The following is a 20,022-nucleotide window of genomic DNA, read 5'->3' as shown; positions in this document are numbered from 1 at the left end:
GGTACCAAAAACAACCCCCATCCTTTCATGGATGGGTACCAGAAACGACCCCCATCCTTTCATGGATGGGTACCAGAAACAACCCCCATCCTTTCATAGATGGGTACCAGAAACAACCCCCCATCCTTTCATGGATGGGTACCAGCAACAACCCCCATCCTTTCATGGATGGGTACCAGAAACAACCCCCATCCTTTCATAGATGGGTACCAGAAACAACCCCCCATCCTTTCATGGATGGGTACCAGCAACAACCCCCATCCTTTCATGGATGGGTACCAGCAACAACCCCCATCCTTTCATGGATGGGTACCAGCAACAACCCCCATCCTTTCATGGATGGGTACCAGAAACCACCCCATCCCATGGATGGGTACAACATGTTCCATACATGTAACCTCTATCTTCTCCTTCTCCATCGACCCAAAACTGCCACAGCACGAAAGGGGTAACCCCTTACCCTTGCATGCACCCCCACACCCTCAGCCCTCGCTGTACACCTTCCTGAAAGGACAGTGCCTAAAAACAGTCCCCACATCATTAAGATGCACCTCAACTCTCCTCAGATACCTCCACGTATCCAGCACCAGCTCTCAGTGGCGTATGGCCAACCCCCATTTTACGAAAAAACCTACTCACCCACTTAAGTGGGCACAGTCCACCTTCTTACTAGACCCAGCCCACTGCCATGACCATCTGCCCCACCATATCTAGACCATACTATAACCATACCTGGGTAGGCCGCTAATGATGTAAAAACATAAACATTATTACATAACGAATGGGGTCCATAATAGATATAACTCCCATACCGTTTTCCCCACGTGTAACCGAAAAACATACAAGGACAATTCCAAAACGGGGGAACCTGTGTACTTCCCCCAACCCTGTCCCACTGCATGCCAGGGCCACAATGCACCAGACCTGCACCTAAACCTGGGGATGCTTGACTGCTTACCGTTCGGCCGAACCAAAGCTCTTCTGAACCCCCAATACGCATAGGGGGACCAAGTATACAAACTGGCCCGCCTCGCGACCCGTGAACAATAAAAATTGACAGCACAAACCACATCGAACATCAATCACCAACACCGTATAACAATAGCCCGCAGTATGTGAAACCTAATACCACATAAAATGTGTGCGAATGTACCACTTACATATAACCGAATCACACGCACCAATCCTCCAAACTGTTTCCTATAACAGACCCGCATGGACTACCCCGTGACTGCCCCATCCGAAAGGGATGAGAAAAGAAACTTTTCTGGTCGTACCCAGCCGCCAACACCCCTCTTCTAACCGCTACACGCTGGAACTTTGATAACGACGCACCTGTCCTCATGTAGAAGAAAGGACTCCTAGACTCTAGGCTGCCTGTTCCAACCAAGGAACGCTAGTGCAACTGCTGTCCCAATAAAGCCCTTGCATAAAGAGAGCTGAAGACCTTTAGCAAACCAAAATACAAAACCTGTAACCTCTAAAAGACGAAAGGGCGTAACCCGTCCCTATCCTTGTCCCCAACCTGTACCCCTACACCGTCCGTGCTAACCTAAAGACTCCTTGATGTGGAACGTTGCCCTTGCCACTTAACAAGAAAGGCCAACCCGCCCACTCGTGGTAATAGCAGCTGCCGAGATACCCATTCCAATACCATATTAATCATAGAGGGAGCAGCGTATGCTGCGTAATGACCTGCTGGGGACCTACAATCCTGTTAAGCAAGCGAACCAGACCTGCATAACCTTAAAATAGGTGTACCAAGTAGCCTTGCCATAAGTTGGTTATCCTCTGTACTGCAGTTCCAACGTAGGACCGTTTTTGACGACAACTCCCTAAACCTGTCCCCACTGAAACCAAACCAAGCAACCGCCAGAGTGTTATCAATCCCTGATAAGTGTCCAGCGTGGATGAATGTATATTGTAAGCAGTGCAGTACCAAGTGGCCCCACAAACCTCACAACCGGCACGGATGCCCTAGACATTATATAAAAACACCTGTAACACCCCAAGATTGTCCCAGTTACAACAGACCTTTTGGTCGCAGCAGGGTTACCCCCCAAATTTGTCAGGTAACTCAATTTGAACCATCACACCGAAACCAGGTTCTGTCAAAACCCAGCCTTGAAACAAGCTGAGGGCCACGGAGCAGCGCTCCATGGTCCCCAGAAACCAGGCTACCGCCACACGGAGTCTGCAGCATCCGTGACTAGTTCCCAGTCACCATCGCTGATGGGACATGACATCCAAAAACTCACCCGCTGATCGATTCTGGGAAATACTGCCGCACCCACCAGTCCTCCCAACAATAATTAGTAGTGCTCACCAAGAGAGTGGGAGCCCCTAAGCCCGCAGTTGCCGCCGCCCGTACAATAATAAACTATGCTCAAGGGGATTATGCTGCGCCAGACAACAAACAGTTTCCCTTGCACCCATTGTAGTTGAAGTACTAGTACCTTGCGTACTCTAAAGGTCCCTTGGACTTCATCTTATAGCCTCTCTGGCTTGTAACTCGGAAGCCCGCACTACATACCAAAAGAAACCATTGCAATTTCTAGGAATGTAATGTTTGCCGTGAGGCCCTCTGTTGTCCCCGTAGCTAAGGGAACCCTAAAACGTACCTCCTGATGCTAGAACGTCCCACACCGGACGGCTCAGGTATTGGAACCCGCCGGGCAAAACAGACAACTAAACCAGGTAAGGCATGCTCGCTGGGATACCCAAAAAATCCCCTGACGGGCCATTATAAGAAGGAGCTGAACATTTCGCAAAACGGCACCCTATATGAAGCAACCCATCTGCAATCCACGATCCCATACTGTGCCACAGTTCCTGTACCGCCCATCAGCCGAAAGCTGGCCGTATGTACCGGAAATAGCTTAACAGCCAAATCAATGCCTGCATATAAGGAAGTGTACTCTACCCCCTCTTCAGGGGCAATTGCCTCGCAGACCGACCCATCTTTTTTAATGGCCAGGTGATGAATAAATTCGTACCTGGCGGGCTCTTTCTGGGCAACCACCTCCAGTGGAGGGACCACCCCTTCCGGAAGCGGCCTACTAAAGGTGTCTAGCCCTGAGCCTAAACGCAACCTCCTTCCCAGTTTTTCCAAAACCAATGCTGTATGACGCAGGGCCGCCTGTCATTTCTCAGCCTAGGGTTAGACCGTCGTCAATGCCCGAAGTTGTACAAACACTTAATACAAAAAACCTTCCCCTACAAAATGCCACTGCTTGGTCCGGGAACTACTGATGAAAGAAAGCATCCTTTCCAACCGTCCCACATGGCACGTCTTTTTTTTTTTTTTTGTCAAAACCCTTGTGCAGAGAATAGGATCCCACACCGCCTGAACACCTGTGCTGGACTAGACAGTGTTTTCCAAATTTTTATTAGCCAGAAAAACCAATCAGGAGCTCACGCCGCTGCCATAGCTTCATCCCCCCGCTGACGACCTAATGGGCCCAGCGTAGGGCCAATCATACGGCCATGCGTCGCCGAAACTATGCGTCATGCATTGGCCAAGCCACACCGCCCTAAGTCATGTGTGTTTAGCTAAAGGCCTGTAAGTGAACCAACCGAACATTGTTCGGGGGTCCTTTTCTTATTACGCTCGCTTATATGGCAAACGCCCGTAGCCACTTGGCCAAGGAACTAGGACTCAACCGATATCCCCGTCGTTCCTAGTCCACCATCTTGCTTTCTTCTGGCTGTAACCTCCCCTGACTTGCCCTGGCTATACTGAGCCTATGCATTAAACTGGGAGACTCACCTACCGCTGAGGCCGTCCCCATCGCAGTCGCAGCTGTCTCTCCTCCACCCTGAGGGCGCCCCCTGCCATAAGAGTGTCATGTGTCGGAGCCCATGCCCGCCCCGGACTACTTCTTATGCCCGACTCAAAGCGCTGCCCTAACTCACCTAGCCCCGATGGACCCTGTCCGGAGTCCTGTCTCCTGTCCTTACGGGAGTAGACATGTCCCCCCCAAGTCCCACAATTACCCCTAAACCTAAAGACCCCGGTCGACTAGCCCGACCCTAACAGACTTATCAGAAAAAATTAGAATCAAGTAAAGAATCACACTCACCAGGCTGCCCAGGCAAGGGGCCCACCAGCCGTCACTCCTGGAACCACCGCTGCTGGATGTCCTTGGCTATCGTCACACTCCGACCCGGACATTATGCCCTCCGATCCGTCTCTGCCCATGTCCGTCCTACCGATCGTAGGCTGCATCCCCCGCAGGACCCACTCCGTTTTCCGTGTGTCTGTAGTGTTGCTCTCGCCATGCTCTCCAACCCGTCCTGTCAGACCAGCTCTTTCTCCCCCGTGACGGGCTCCGGCGCTTACTGCTTGGCTGGGTCCTCGTCGCCCGACCTCTGCCGTCACTCCCCACACTGCTGCGCTCCTCTCGGACCCTCTGCTGTGCTGCACGGGATTGTGGGCTGTAACGGCTGTCTAGCCCCCCATCCTAAGTTAGGTGTTCCCTCGGTGGGCCGGCTGGCTGCACAGATCTGCCCCTGCAGCCCCGGCCGCATGTTCTGTGTATCTGCGATGAGCCAGGGGGAGCAGAGCCGTGCGCTGCACTGAGCTCCCCCCCGCCGCGCTTTTGTCCCTTTTACAGGTCCCGCTCTGCTACCCGTACCTGGTCTTCTGTCTCCGCTGTGTGCTGGGGTTGGGGGGTTCACTCCCCCTTGCCTGTCGCTGCCAACCACGTGAGCCACCATAGCCTGATACCGCACTTCAGGCGGCCGTGACCGCCGCACACGAGGTGACGCCGCCGCCCCCCCGTCATTTGCCTCTCCCGCACCGCCTCCATGGCTGCCATCTGGGCTTGCAGCCGGTCTGCTCTTTCTGTATAAACTGCCGTTCCGAGCCGGGGGCGATGAAGCCCTCCATTGCTGCACAAGCGAGGAGAGGAGGAGAGGAGGTTACAGAGCGGTGGGGGTGAGCGTGCAATCGCTTCCTCCTCTGCTCTATGACTGACGTCACTTCCCCCTCTCCCTTCCTCTCTCCAGGTCTGAGAGCCGCCCTCACCAAGCCCCCTCCCCTTTTCTAAAAGGGGAAACCCTGCTCTTAAAGGGGCCACTGTGCCGTCCATAATGTCATGTTGTCCCTCCACCAATTTCTCTCCTTTTCATGGCTCCGGGACTCTCTAGACCAGGGGTCTCAAACTCAAATTACCTGAGGGCCACAGGACAAGTTTTCACATCCAATGGGGGCCGCATACAAACTTTCCTTTCCCCCAGCATTGGTATCAGTGGACGCACTATTAACCCCCAGCACTGGTGTCAGCGGACACAATATTAACCCCCAGCATTTGTGTCAGCGAACACACTATTAACCCCCAGCATTGGTGTCAGTGGACGCACTATTAACCCCCAGCATTGGTGTCATCGGACGCACTATTAACCCCCAGCATTGGTGTCAGCGGACGCACTATTAACACCCAGCATTACCCCCTACACTCCACAAATACCCCCCCCACACTCCACTTCACAAATACCCCCCTTACACTCCACAAATACCACCCCCCCACACACACACACACTCCACAAATACCGAAAAAAGAGAGCAGGATGACGCGCTGACGTCACCTCGAGTCACTGCTTGTGCTTCCAGAAGGAAGGGTTTGTCCAAATGTGTATCGGCCAACACATCGGACTTCAGGTGTTCTATTTGATGCAATATTTGTAAATGCGTTTTTTTTTTAATCTTTTAAAGAAACCTGAAGGTTTTACACTATTGGAGCATTTATGTTTTTTACATGCTATGTGCATCCACTCACGGGCTTGATCACTAATGAGGCGATCTGAAGAGTAGCTAGCAAGCAAGCACGTTTGGTACGCTCCGAAGTTACAGCTGTGCCTAGACTATATGCTTCTCATGATCCTTTGTAGCGGGGGGATCAAGGCCATCTGGTAAGAAGTGATTCTCTCTGTAGTGGTGGTGGATTACACATAAATTTTTGTTAATCGGTGGTTGAAGATTCATCTCATCTGTGGATGGACTTTACTCCTGACTTATGCACGGGTGGAAGTGATACTCTCCAGTTATCTATATATAGACTGTTTGTCTTATTTTGATATGGAGTGATTTCTTACCTTTATTTGCATGGTTTACAAATTTTTCCATATATGTTTTTCACAAGGTTTATGATTCATTAATTATTCACATATATCTGCTATTCACACTGAATTGTGATTCACAGCTTTAGCGCGATTCTAATTTTTCTCTCTACTCCACAAATACCCCCTCTTCATAAATTTCAACCCCAGTCACGCAACTAAGAACTTTGCTCAGCCTCTGTGTGATGGCTCACTTACCTTTCCTCCTGGCAGTCAGCTGGTGACTGATCTGTCTCCCGAGTCCTCTCCTCCTGTCAGGTCCTTGCTTCATTACACTCCTAATGGCAGGGCACCCCAAGAACGCCACAATCTTCCGCCCTGAGTTGGCAGCAGGACCCTGGATCTGGGCCCGGTGTTCTGTCGAAAAGTGCCCACTATTGAATAGTGCCCGGAACGAACTGCACATGCGCCGTACGTAATAGCACAACAGCTGATTTTATGATCAGCTGTTGTGGTGTCGGCAAGTCGGCACCTGCGCACAATAGCCGACTGAAGACACTTTTCAGTCAGATTGTGCCTCGCACTGCCGAGGAGTGTTCATATAGGTGAGGGGTGGAATTTAACATGCAGGGTGCGGATGTTTTCAATGATGACCAGTGCTGCAAAGATGGGGGTGGAATTTTTAACGATGCCCAAACAAATCTGCTAAACAAATCTTTATCTGCTATTCTTCCTGGAGGGCTTATTTAGCTAGCTATACATTTCAAATTCTGCCCACATCTTTGCAGCAGGGGCCATCCTTGAAAACATCCGCCCTCTTCATGTTAAATCAGCACTGGCCATCAACATCCGCCCCCGTCATGTTAAATTCCGCCCCTCACCTACATGGACGTGCCTCGGCACAATCTGACTGAAAAATGTCTTCAGTCGGCTATTGTGCGCAGGCACCATCTCGCTGACACAACAGCTGATCGTAAAATCAGCTGTTGTGGTATTACGTATGGCACATGCGCAGTTTGTCTCGGGCAATATTCGATAGCAGGCACTTCTCGATAGAACTAGGTGGGCGGGGCAATGGGCAGATCCTCCATCCGCTCTGCTCTCCTGTGTTGTGCGAGCTGGGCTGCAGCAGCATGCGGGGGAGAGGAGACGGAAAGAGAAAGCTCCCAGCTGCTGCGTACTGCCACATGTCACACTTGCCTAGGATCGGCCCTGACTGCGGGCCATTTGTAACCGGTCCACGGGGCGTAAATGGCCCGCAGGCCGGTACTTTGAGACCCCTGCACTAGACTGTCTCAAAAAATCCTCTGGATCTGTGCAATTCCCCTGAAGGCGGATAACGTGCCCTTTCAGAATGTTTAGAAGCCAGGACCTGTGATGGCAGCTATCCAGTGAAGTAAAACTATTCCGATCTGTGGGTATAAATAAATTTTTGGTGCATAGGGCTATACCTTTCTCCAGGCCTTTTTTTCTCAGAAAATAGGTGCAAGAACTCAACCATAACCCCCAACCCCCCCCCCCCCACACACACACACACACACCCTCCAAACCACATCAAATAGTGGTTATGGTGAAATCATACTAATAGTGAGAGGGCCTTAAAGGGGCATTACATTCCAGGAGTGCATTATGTATACAGTGCAGAGTTTGGTAGGGTTACACACAGAGTGCAGAGTTTAGGGTTGTGCTACATATATAGTGCAGAGTTCCAGGGTGCACTACACAGAGGGCAGAGCCTTCTTCCACGGCTGCTTATCTTTGCATCCTCCATCCACATCTCACCTTCCCCCCTCTTCTTCCCTGGTAACTCCCTGCACACTTACGGTTGCTCCGCCTCTCTCATTTGCAGGGAGATCATGCAGTGGGGGTGTTAGCATCCGCACTGCACCCCGGGCACCTACATCTCCCAGGTCCCCATCCTGCACTCAGTGGGAGCAGCTAAGGAGATCAGATCTTTGGGAGCTGTTGGAAGACAAACTGTCACTTGTAAACACAGAAGCCGGACTTCTGTGTTTACATGTGATAGTGGTGAGTAGGGAGCAAAGGGCCTGAGCCAGAGGTGGTGGAACTGAGTTCCACCAAGTTCCAGCTTTCTCTATTCACATGCAATGTCAATACTATATTCTTATTGTTACCATCTAATTTAGACATAAATTGTTTCAATGTTGCTTCTTCTCCTTGCCAGATCATAAACACATCATCTGTATAGCGTCTGTAACAAAGTAACTCTTGGGGTCTATCATTAAAACTGCTTCTTCCTCCCAATGGGCCATAAAAATATTGGCCCCACTAGGGGTGAAGCGAGCCTCCATAGCAACCCCTGTGATCTGACAATATTGGTTAGAATACCAAAAATAAATTATGCCCTAACCCGTATGCCAAACTGTCTATTATAAATTTCTTAGGTCTCCTAGTAAGGTCTTATGATAATATCTTTCCTATCCTCTAATTGTTAAATACCTTTCCTAATATATTGGGGGTCTGGAACTTTCCTTATTATGAGTTTGTCTAACTCATTGGTTACCAGATCACCAAAAACTTCTAAATGTTTGTTATTGTCAGGGCTGGGCTCAGCCCTTCCTTCTCTGAGCTTGCCGCTCAGCTGTCGGCTAATTGCCAGCTCCCATCTCTCTCCACAGTTACTCATCTGTTGTTGATATGCTGCTTGTCAGTCCTGCCTACTCAAGCCGTCCAGTCCATAGGAGCTCTGCCTTCACCTTGGTCAACATCACTAGAAACATCTCCTGCATTCCTGTTTAAAGACTGGCTTTGTTGACATCCCTTCTGGCTCCAGATCCTGCTTGCTGTTCCACTACTTTGATCCCTAACTTCTGCCTTGGCTGACTATGCGTTCTGGTTACTGAACTTTGGCTGTTTTGACTACGTTTGTTCTTTTTACTTTTATTATTAAACAAGTGTAATTTAACTGTTCTTCTGTCTCGTTCTGATTTCATGGTTTCTGACAGTTATCCGCATTGGGGGGATTGAAAGTTGATTTGTTCCTCAAATTGGAGTGGGGACCTATTAGGTTGTATGAAGAAACATTAGCCGGCTTAGGCAAAAAATTTTTTTGATGTTCAAAGTGCGGACATATTTCTGGATATTAATGTATGTCTTAAATTTGTTTAGATTTCTGACTGAAGCAAATTTTAGACCCCCGTCAAGGACTTTCAACTCCTCTTTTGAAAGATTAGTCTCACTGAGGTTATAAATCCCTTCTCCTAGTTCCGCTTTTTTTTTTTAAAATCCCTTTTCCTGCCCGCTTGCCTCTCCTCCTTCTTTTGGTGTTCCAAATCTGTTTCCAGTGTATTGCTCCCCCATCTTTCCCCTGTTTGGGGTCCGTGGTCCTAAAAAATCCCCTCCTCACCATTTCTTCCCCATTATTATCCAATGGAGCTGTCATGAGAGGGTTTACCCGTTGGTGGCGCTATCGGTCTCTTGGATCACAGTACCATTGTCCACCAGCGGGTGTCTTCCAACACCTGGGACCTGTAGTAAGAGGTCTCTCCTGCTGGTGGCACTGTTGCATCCTTGGGCCGTAGTACCGGTGTCCACCAGCGGGTGCACTCCGGCAGTGTGGAGCAAACAGCACCCTCTGCGCTCAGCTGTAACATGAGGTCAATTACTACAGCCTTATAAATACCTGGCAAGCCCTCACAGGCTCGCCTTGGTATCTTTCTTCCTTGTGCCCTGACCTGTAAACCTGTAAACCTGTATCCTATCCCATCCATTATCCCCCTCTCCTAACCTGCCCTTGTTCAGTTGCTTATCTCCTGTGTATGACCTTGGCTTGGCTAAACGTTTATGTTTCTGGTATATACCTTGTTCCTGCTGACCTGCTGTGTATGACCCTGGCCTGGCTGACATCTGTGATTCCGGTATTGCCCCTTGCTGTATATATTGTTGTTTGCAGTGGGTTTGTTGTGTTGGTTTTGCACTGTTTGTATTTTCTGAATTATCACCTATTTTAATAAATATTATTTATTCACTTACATGCGTTTTGGGTTATCTCTGTGCAGTCCACACAGTCTGGTCTACTAGTCTCCTGACAGACCAGACGTGGCTGCATTGAGGAAACCATCCTGGTTTGTCGGGTCTGCTAAGATGGATTTCAATGAAATAATTTATTATTCTCTGCTAGCAGAAGAGGATGGTGAATATTGTCGCCAGATTTTAAAAGGGTGGACTAGTGACCAGCTGATGGAAACTATCCGATCAGCTCATTCCCTAATGGATCAGGGTATATGTCATTTGAAGATGTTCAGCTCCTGTTCCAGTTATGTGCAAAACCAGCCCTGTCATGCATTCCCAAGGGAAGCAACGATTTTTCTCCCCCCTTCAATTATGGCCAAGTTGAATCCCTGGTTTGGTTGTTAGAGGATGATCCAGCCTATTTCATGGAACATTATTCCTCCTGTTCACAGCAGGTGTTGTCTAATTGCATCCAGTCGGTGCAATCCTTGGTTAGTCAGGCTGTGTGTGAATCGTTTGTTCAACCTGTGCTGCAGGCATGGTCAGATCTCCTGTCTTTAGCTAAGCCACAATATTCCAGCCCTGCCATTAATCATCTGCCTTCCCAAAAATCTATCTCCCCGTCGCCTATGGCAACCTCAGTTACAGCCCAGTTTAATCAGCCCCCTACCAAATACTACTACCCAGTCTCCAAGTGTAGCTCCTATCCTGCCTTCAATCCAGGGGCGGATCCAGAGCCTAGCAGGGCTGGACTGGGATAAAAATTTGGCCCTGGACTTCATCCAGACCGGCCCACTTTATTTGTGCAAACAAGCACAAAAACAGTATATAAACTATACGCAATTGTGCAAAAAAACATAAGTAGCATAACATAAGGAGTCCTCACTAACCTCTTTTACTATTTCACTTATTCTCCTCTGTATTTTTCTCATCTTTCTCACATCACTGTGTGAAGTTGAGGGTGAACCAAGAAAGCCATTACTTTGACAGGCTGTCACTGAAACCAGCCCACTGAGCCATCGGCCCACCGGGAAACTCCCTGTAGTCCCAATGGCCAGTACAGGCCTGGAGCCTAGTCTCGGGAGGGGCACTACCAGAAAATACTTTTTAGGGGGTAAATTTAATGGGGAAATGGTTGGTGTTAGCGCTTCAATCATCACGGCACCATGGTTGTTATGGTGTCAGGATGATTGAAGCGCATTATTACTATTATTACATTGTTATAAAAAAATAAATAGTTCAACTCACCATAATGCAGAATCAGTGGGAGCCCCGAGTGTGTCACTTGCCACGGTCACCTGCCACACGTTGCGGATTGCCACTTGCTATGTCGCCTGTCACTAGATGCAGATTGTCACTTGCCACGTCCCATGCCACACGTTGCAGATTGTCACTTGCCACGTCCCATGCCACGCGTTGCAGATTGTCACTTGCCACGTCCCATGCCACACGTTGCGGATTGTTACTTGCCACGTCCCATGCCATACGTTGCGGATTGTCACTTGCCACGTCCCATGCCACACGTTGCAGATTGTCACTTGCCACGTCCCATGCCACACGTTGCGGATTGCTACTTGCCACATCCCATGCCACACGTTGCGGATTGTTACTTGCCACGTCCCATGCCATACGTTGTGGATTGTCACTTGCCACGTCCCATGCCACACGTTGCAGATTGTCACTTGCCACGTCCCATGCCACACGTTGCGGATTGTCACTTGCCACGTCCCATGCCACACGTTGCGGATTGTCACTTGTCACGTCCCATGCCACACGTTGCAGATTGTCACTTGCCACGTCCCATGCCACACGTTGCGGATTGTTACTTGCCACGTCCCATGCCACACGTTGCGGATTGTTACTTGCCTGCTATAATCATCTCTTGCTGTGTCCCAGTCAAGCAGCAGAGAGATGATGTAATCTCTCTGCTGCCGCGGCTGCCTGCACACTGCACACACAGTGAGGGCGGAACTGCAGGGATGCAGGGCGGGCGCTGGGTGGTGAGAGATGATGTTATCTCTCTGCTCCTCCGTCCGCCGGCTCCCTGATGTGCCAGCTTCCCAGTCTGATGTGCCAGCTTCCCAGTCTGATGTGCCAGCTTCCCAGCCTGATGTCTCAAAGCTTGCCTTCCAGCCTGATGTCTCGATGCCTGCCTACCAGCCTGATGTGCCAGCTTCTCGGTCTGATGTGCCAGCTTCCCAGTTTGATGTGCCAGCTTCCCAGTCTGTTGTCTCAGTGCCTGCCCTCCAGCCTGATGTCTTGAAGCTTGCCTCCCAGTCTGATGTGCCAGCTTCCCAGTCTGATGTGCCTGCTTTCCAGCCTATTGTCCCAGTGCCTGCCTTCCAGCCTGATGTCTCAGTGCCAGCTTCCCAGACTGATGTGCCAGCTTCCCAGACTGACGTGCCTGCTGCCCAGCTTGAAGTGCCCATGCCTGCTGCCCAGCCTGATGTGCCTGCTGCCCAGCTCAAAGTGCCCGTGCCTGCTGCCCAGCCTGATGTGCCTGCTGCCCAGCCTAAAGTGCCCATACCCGCTGCCCAGCCTGAAGGGCCCATGCCTGCTGCCCAGCCTGATGTGCCTGCTGCCCAGCTTGAAGTGTCCGTGCCCGCTGCCCAGCTCGAAGAGCCCGCTGCCCAGCTCGAAGTGCCCGCTGCCCAGCTCGAAGTATTCCTGCCCGCTGCCCAGCTCGAAGTATTCCTGCCCGCTGTCATCTCGGATGTGCCCGCTGTCATCTTGGATGTGCACGCTGTTTTCCTGGATATGCCCGCTGTCTTCTCAGATGTACCCACAGTCCAGTTGATGTACCCAATGCCCAGCCTGATGTGCCCTCATCTGTTGTTCGGTTTGAGGCCATGAACTTTGGACAATTTCACCTTGTTGGAGCGTCCGGAGGCCGCTCCTTTGGGGGGGGGTACTGTCATGAGAGGGTTTACCCTTTGGTGGCGCTATCGGTCTCTTGGATCGCAGTACCAGTGTCCACCAGCGGGTGTCTCCCAACACCTGGGACCTGTAGTAAGAGGTCTCTCCTGCTGGTGGCACTGTTGCATCCCTGGGCCGTAGTACCGGTGTCCACCAGCGGGTGCACTCCAGCAGTGTGGAGCAAACAGCACCCTCTGCACTCAGCTGTAACATGAGGTCAATTACTACAGCCTTATAAATACCCGGCAAGCCCTCACAGGCTCGCCTTGGTATCTTTCTTCCTTGTGCCCTGACCTGTTATCCCGTATCCTGTAAACCTGTATCTGTATCTGAACCTGAACCTGAGCCTGCTCCCGAGCCTGTATCCTATCCCATCCATTATCCCCCTCTCCTAACCTGCCCTTGTTCAGTTGCTTATCTCCTGTGTATGACCTTGGCTTGGCTAAACGTTTATGTTTCTGGTATATCCCTTGTTCCTGCTGACCTGCTGTGTATGACCCTGGCCTGGCTGACATCTGTGATTCCGGTATTGCCCCTTGCTGTATATATTGTTGTTTGTAGTGGGTTTGTTGTGTTGGTTTTGCACTGTTTGTATTTTTTGAATTATCACCTATTTTAATAAATATTATTTATTCACTTACATGCGTTTTGGGTTATCTCTGTGCAGTCCACACAGTCTGGTCTACTAGTCTCCTGACAGGAGCAAATCTATTATAGACTGGAAAGTCCTGACCATACCACTTATTCCTGTAATCTCCTTGGTTATATTGAGGATTTTGGTTTTGGGGCATATCATTAAGATAATAGGGGGGCTTGGCCTTCTAGGTGGGCCTCCTCTATTAATACCTCTATGTCCGTTGAACCTCTGTGGTCTTCCATTATGCTATTGTGGTCTAAAACTGTTAGGTGGTCTAAAATTGTTCTGTGGTCTAAAATCATTAGGGGGTCCCCGTACGGGTTCTGACCTCTACTGTCCCATACCAGATCCTCCTGCATGAGTCCTGCTGTGCTCTCCTGATGAAGACATGGGAGTTGAAGGTTGTGAGGGAATGGGACCCTCATTAACTAGAGGTGAGCAGGCATTCCAGCTACGAGGTGTGGGTCACTGAATTCACTGGATATTAAGAACTGTCACCCAAAGTTGCACAACAGTGGAATTTTTTGTATTATGTGGACTTGATTTATTGTTTTACTGGTTGCACTACACTATTTTTTTTATTAGTATTGTATTCAGAGCAGTAGCAGTCTGTCCATTAGGGTGCCTGAGCGCCGCCCTCTCTATCCATGGCCATCACATCCTAAGTAATGCTGGGGTAAAAGTGCCGGTGGACTGGCAGACAGCGAGGGGGGGGTTGAGGTGCTGCGAGGGGGGGGGGTGGTTGTTTGCCACCCTCCCCCAAACAAAAAGCCAGCAGCCGCCACTGATTGAGAGTCACATCTGAGTGGTGGCAGTAATCACGATAAGCCCATTAGTAGGCTAATACACTGACTTATGAGTGGCACTGAACATTTTTAATTTCATGTGTATTTAGATTGTATATTGTGCTGATTATATTTTTTGTTTCACATGAATAAAGAATGGTACAAAAAACATCCTCCGAGAGCAACTTCTCCTAACCATCCAAGAACAGTTTGGTGACGAACAATACCTTTTGCAGCATGATGGAGCAACTTGCCATAAGGCAAAAGTTATAAGTGGCTTGGGGAACAAAACATTGAAAAGTCCATGGCCAGGAAACTCCCAGACCTTTATCCCATTGAGAACTTGTGGTGAATCCTCCAAGAGGCGGGTAAACAGAGAACTCCACAAATTCTGACAAACTCCAAGTATTGATTATGCAAGTGTAGCACCCAGATGTTTAGGCAGGGTTGCTATTATATTTATTTACCAAGTGATAGTTGCCTTGATCAATTGTTAGGTCAATTGATTTTGCCCTAATTCTGGAATTGCTGCACTTCTCTCTTCTGTCGCTAGATGGCCAGGTATCTGGTGACATTAGATAAGACAAGGGCATTGCAAGGACAGATTAGGAATGAATAGTGTGTCTCAGCCAATGGGCAGGGATTTTCTTGGGTCCCTTGGCCTGCTTGGAGAGCATATTTATTTGGGTGGGGTCAAGTGATCGGGGTTCTCTGCCACCTGGAACGCTGTCTGGGTGGACGTGTGTCATATTACCCCAGGCAGCTAGGTCAGAAACCTAAGGCCTATTTCAGGGACATCTGGCTGCTAGGCTGAGAGCTTATCCAGAAGTAGTGCAGGGTTGGGACTGCGGTCTTGTAGTCTAACCAGAAGTAACGGTTCAGCTGGCCAGGGAACCAGTCGTGGTTGAAGGTAGAGGGGAAGCTGTCGCTACAAAGAGACCATCCACCTTGCTACCGGAGACCATTGTGAGTAAGCTGAGACCAGTACAAGAGCAGACTTCTCGCCAGCCAGGGACGGTAAAGAAGTGGGAAAGCATTAGCAAGTGCCAAGTCAGGGACCCAGCGGGACAGCAGAGGTGACACTTGTGGAGTGCCAAGCCAGGGACCTAACGTGTCAGCAGGGGGTGAAGCTTGAGGAGTATTTGTGAGAGTGCCAAGCCAGGGACCCAGCAGTGAAGCGGGGGTGATGCTTGAGGAAGATACTTAGTGCTACAGTGATAGAGCTCAGGGGACTATTGGATCTGTAGTCTAGTGAGAGAGACTGGGAGCTCGTTGAGTGAAGATCTACAGTGAGTGAGTGTGGGGTAAAGAGGACTGTTCGTGTTGCAGATAGTTGAATACCTTTACTGTTAGTAACAGCTACAAGATTGCTGCCATAGGAGACAGCGGTCCTACCTATACAGAAGTGGTGTCCGGCTGGAGGCCTTCACCTGTATAGCTGTCTACCTATAGACATCTCGGAGTCAGCCAATTCACAATGCATGTACCTAAGGGTGTCCTGGCCCTAATCCTCTCTCCCACAGTTCTGTTTACGGGACAATAAATCTCTTTTCACAAAGTGTCTGGCTCCCACCATTTCATCTTGCATTACACCCACCGTGCCTCGTAACCCACTCTACACTGAAGGATGTCAGCTGTCCCTAACTCTGGAGGTCATCATTAGGCCTCAGGGGCCCCAGGACTTTGCTACACAAGAATGGGCTGCCATCAGTCAGGATGTGGCCCAGAAGTTGATTGACAGGATGCCAGGGAGAATTGCAGATTGCTTCTTGAAAAAAAAAAGGGTAAAAACTGCAAATATTGACTCTTTGCATAAACTTAATGTAATTGTCAATAAAAGCCTTTGACACTTATGGAATGCTTGTAATTATACTTCAGTATACCATAGTAACATCTGACAAAAGATCTAAAAACACTGAAGCAGCAGACTTTGTGAAAATTAATATTTGTGTCATTCTCAAAACTTTTGGCCAGAGCTATATATATATTATACACACACACACAATATATATATATATATATATATATATATATATATATATATATGACATACACACACACACGTATACATATATATATATATATATATATATATATATATATATTCACTTGTAGAGGAGAACCGCACTCTGCTTACAGTTTAGTGCCAGCAATCAGGTCTTCCCACCGACCTTGTATATAGAAAAAAGTCCAAGAGGTTGCTGCACTTAAAAACTTCTTTGCTTTATTTCACAATATCTTCAGGAGAGATTTACAAAGCAAGTATAATCCTTTCAAGCAATATCAAAGGCAACAAATGCCTACACAGTTTCAGACATGAGTAGATTCAGATATGGATGGATGGATTACGTTTCGGGCTAGTCAGCTTACGCCCTTCCTGAGATCCATTGAAGCACATCTGAAGGTTTCATTCCAATCATTCATTTAAATACAGGTTTAGTGAAGTACTTCACATATGGAATCAATATGGCTAATTAGTTCAAATCGCATACCATTTAACATCTATATATGCATATGTTTATCTATAACATGCCATTAAAGCAAGGATAAGTAGCAGGTGTCAAATCTCTCAATCTCCTCACTCGCATTTTAATAAATTCAGAATACCTATAAAAATGCAGGGAAATGGTACATTCATGAGTAAAAACAAAAAGATATCCCCATCATAAAGTTATTTTATCTGGCTACTTTTAAATGCTTATTCCAACAATTAAACAAATAAATAAAGATCCAAATCCAAAAAAGCCATATGGAGCAATAGTATTTAAAAAATGTATCCAGTATGCTTCTCTTTTTACCTTTAAACATAGAGTTACATTGTATGCATGACAAGCAGGGATACGATCCCAGGTTTTTTGGTCCCAGAAAGGTTGGTTTGGCTGCTGCAATCACAGGCTGATCAGATTTAATCAATCGATCTCATATCGTTCTACCTTTTCTATAGGAGGACATGGGTGGATTCCAGAATTCCTGTACCATGGGGTAACTGGACCTTAAAAGATTCCAATGTCTTTTGACAATTTGGTTGATTTTGTTGGAGAAGGGATGATACTGCATAATAAAGGGGATTCTCTTGTTTTCTCTTCGGGGTGATCTATTATAATCTGTATTAGAATAATCGATATTAACTAAAGCTTGTGGGTATCTTCTACTAGTAAGTTTGTTTTTTATTTCATTAAGTCTCTGATCACGGCACAGTGGGTCGCTCACGATCCGCTGTACCCTCATCATCTGACTTTTTGGAATGGATGAAAAAACTTTGGGGGGATGAAAGCTATTAAAATGTAGCAATTGGTTACGGTCCGTGGGTTTCACATATAAGTTGGTAGTAATCTGCCCATTGTTCAATTTAAGTAGAGTATCAAGAAAAGAGATCTAATTTTTACCAATTTCAATGTTAAACTTTAATCCAGGTACTAAATGGTTAATGTATTTATCAAATAAGTATAGGCTTTCCATGTTACCATCCCACATAGCGAAAATATCGTCCACAAATCTGTACCAACATTGGCAATGTTTTAAAAATAAATCATTGACATAAATAAAGGACGTCTCTATCATATTCATAAATGCGTTCGCATATGGGGGTGCAATGTTTGAACCCATTGCTGCTCCGTTCAGTTGCAAGAAATGAGTATCCCTGAAAAGAAAACAGTTCTCTTCAAGAGTAATTTTCAAAAGGTCAAGCAGAAATGAAATTTGTTCAGTTTTATAGATGCCTGATTGAATTAACAATCGCTGACATGCCTCTATTCCTAAATCATGTGGAATAATAGTAAATAAACTAGAGACGTCCCATGATATTAGGATGGAATCTGATGACAAGTTTATATCTCGACTTTTTGACAAAAAATCAGTAGTATCTCTTATAAATGATTTAGTGTTTAATAGCAATGGTGTCAGACACTTATCCAGGTATTGTGCTAGATGTGTTGTCACAGATTCCATCCCTGATACAATGGGACGTCCCGGAGGATTTTTGGGGTCTTTGTGTATTTTTGGTAACAGTACCGGTGTAACCGGATGTTCACATATCAAAAACTCCATAGTTTCATCATCAATGATTTTTTGTTTAACTGCCTTAGTTAAGGTTGTTTTTATCCTTTTTTGTACTTTAAAAACAGGACAGCAATCAAGTCTTTTATAAGTAAGAGTATCACTAAGATGTTTCATAACTTCATTTTCATACATGGATGTGTCCATTACCACAATAGCTCCCCCCTTGTCAGCCGGCTTGATAGTGATATCACGCCGGACTGACAAGGAGTTTAACGCTGCAATCTCATCTCTATTTAGATTGTGAGGTATATGGTCTCCCTTGTCTCTATCACACAAAAATTTTTTTATGTCATTTTCCACTTTCTCTATATATACCTCTACAGCAGCACATGAAGTGGGTGGTACTTTAGTGCCTTTTGGTTTTAAACCCATGTTTTTGATTGATAATATTGATAATTCTTTAGTTGTGGCAGTGGACACACCAGAATAGTATGCTTTAAATCTTAACTGTCTAAAAAATCTATATAAATCCTGTTTAAGTACAAAATCATTCATTTTCTCTTTAGGGCAAAAGCCCAAACCCTTATTCAAAACACTTAGTTCAGTTTTAGACAAAACAATAGAAGAAATGTTATGTACCAGGTTTTCATCTAATGTCTCTGGCGGTTCTGGCGTCTGGTGGTTACACCCCCTGCTGTGTCTTTTCTTTGTTCGCCGACCGCCCCTCCTGGTCCGGATTCGGTCAGGTTCCCTGGTAAAAAAGGAGTAGTTGATACACTGGTGGATGATCCAGTAGATGTCATAGAGGAATTTGAGCTAGCCAGATTTTTACGTTGTATTTTTCTGTAGCCCTTTGAATGGTAATATGTAGGATCAGTCCAATTGCAGACACGATCATTTTTATAATCTTCACGATCTCGTTCAAGTTTTGTACGCTTACGGAATTGAATATTGGTGCGAAATCTTTCAAATTTATCAATATTAATTTTCTTGAATTCCTGTAGTTCCTCTTGATTAGAACATTGTTGTAACTGCCTTTCAAGTTCAGCAATCTCCTGCTGCACGAGAGTCCTTTCTTGTTGCAAAAATTGCACAGTTAATGTCATGATATCAAAGGAACATATATTGATATATATCCATTTACATTTATATATATATATATATATATATATATATATATATATATATATATATATATATATATATATATATATATATATATATATATATATATATACATACATACACACACACACACATACATATATATATATATATATATATATATATATATATATATATATATATATATATATATATACATACATACATACATACATACATACACATACACACACACACTGAATAGCACATATTGATCTTTTTGCTTTCTTGTTGTTCTGTCCACTATCCAGCTGATGGGGGCAATGGAAAGTCCTATGTAAGCCAAGAGTCACAGAAGATGCACCTTATACAGGGCTGTGGACTTCCCATGTGACAGCACTGATGGTCCAGCACTGTCACATGGAGCGAGTCACATGTTTGCCATACTTATATACTGCATATTGGGTATTTCCTTCAGTTCCTAATGTTGAACAGAGCAGTGGGGAGTGAAAGAAAGACAAGTTTGTTCTGATGTGGGAAGGCGGGCAA

At 46.9% G+C, this 20,022-nt stretch overlaps 1 protein-coding gene across 2 annotated transcripts in view; it reads right to left on the bottom strand.

Annotated features, from left to right (window-relative positions):
- The window catches only part of LOC141112398 (uncharacterized), a 157,962-nt gene that overhangs the window by 94,579 nt on the left and 43,361 nt on the right, over positions 1–20,022 (bottom strand). Inside the window, exon 2 of one of the 2 annotated variants that reach the window (XM_073605213.1) lies at positions 19,009–19,120. The exons of the other annotated variant lie outside the window; for it this stretch is intronic. The gene's annotated coding sequence lies outside the window, so the exon portion shown is untranslated. The remainder of the gene's footprint in view (positions 1–19,008; positions 19,121–20,022) is intronic. 2 annotated transcript variants of the gene reach the window in all.

The sequence above is a fragment of the Aquarana catesbeiana genome, linkage group LG11 (assembly GCF_042186555.1).
Source record: "Aquarana catesbeiana isolate 2022-GZ linkage group LG11, ASM4218655v1, whole genome shotgun sequence".
Classification (NCBI taxonomy): domain Eukaryota; kingdom Metazoa; phylum Chordata; class Amphibia; order Anura; family Ranidae; genus Aquarana; species Aquarana catesbeiana.
This window is presented reverse-complemented; position numbering and strand designations above follow the sequence as displayed.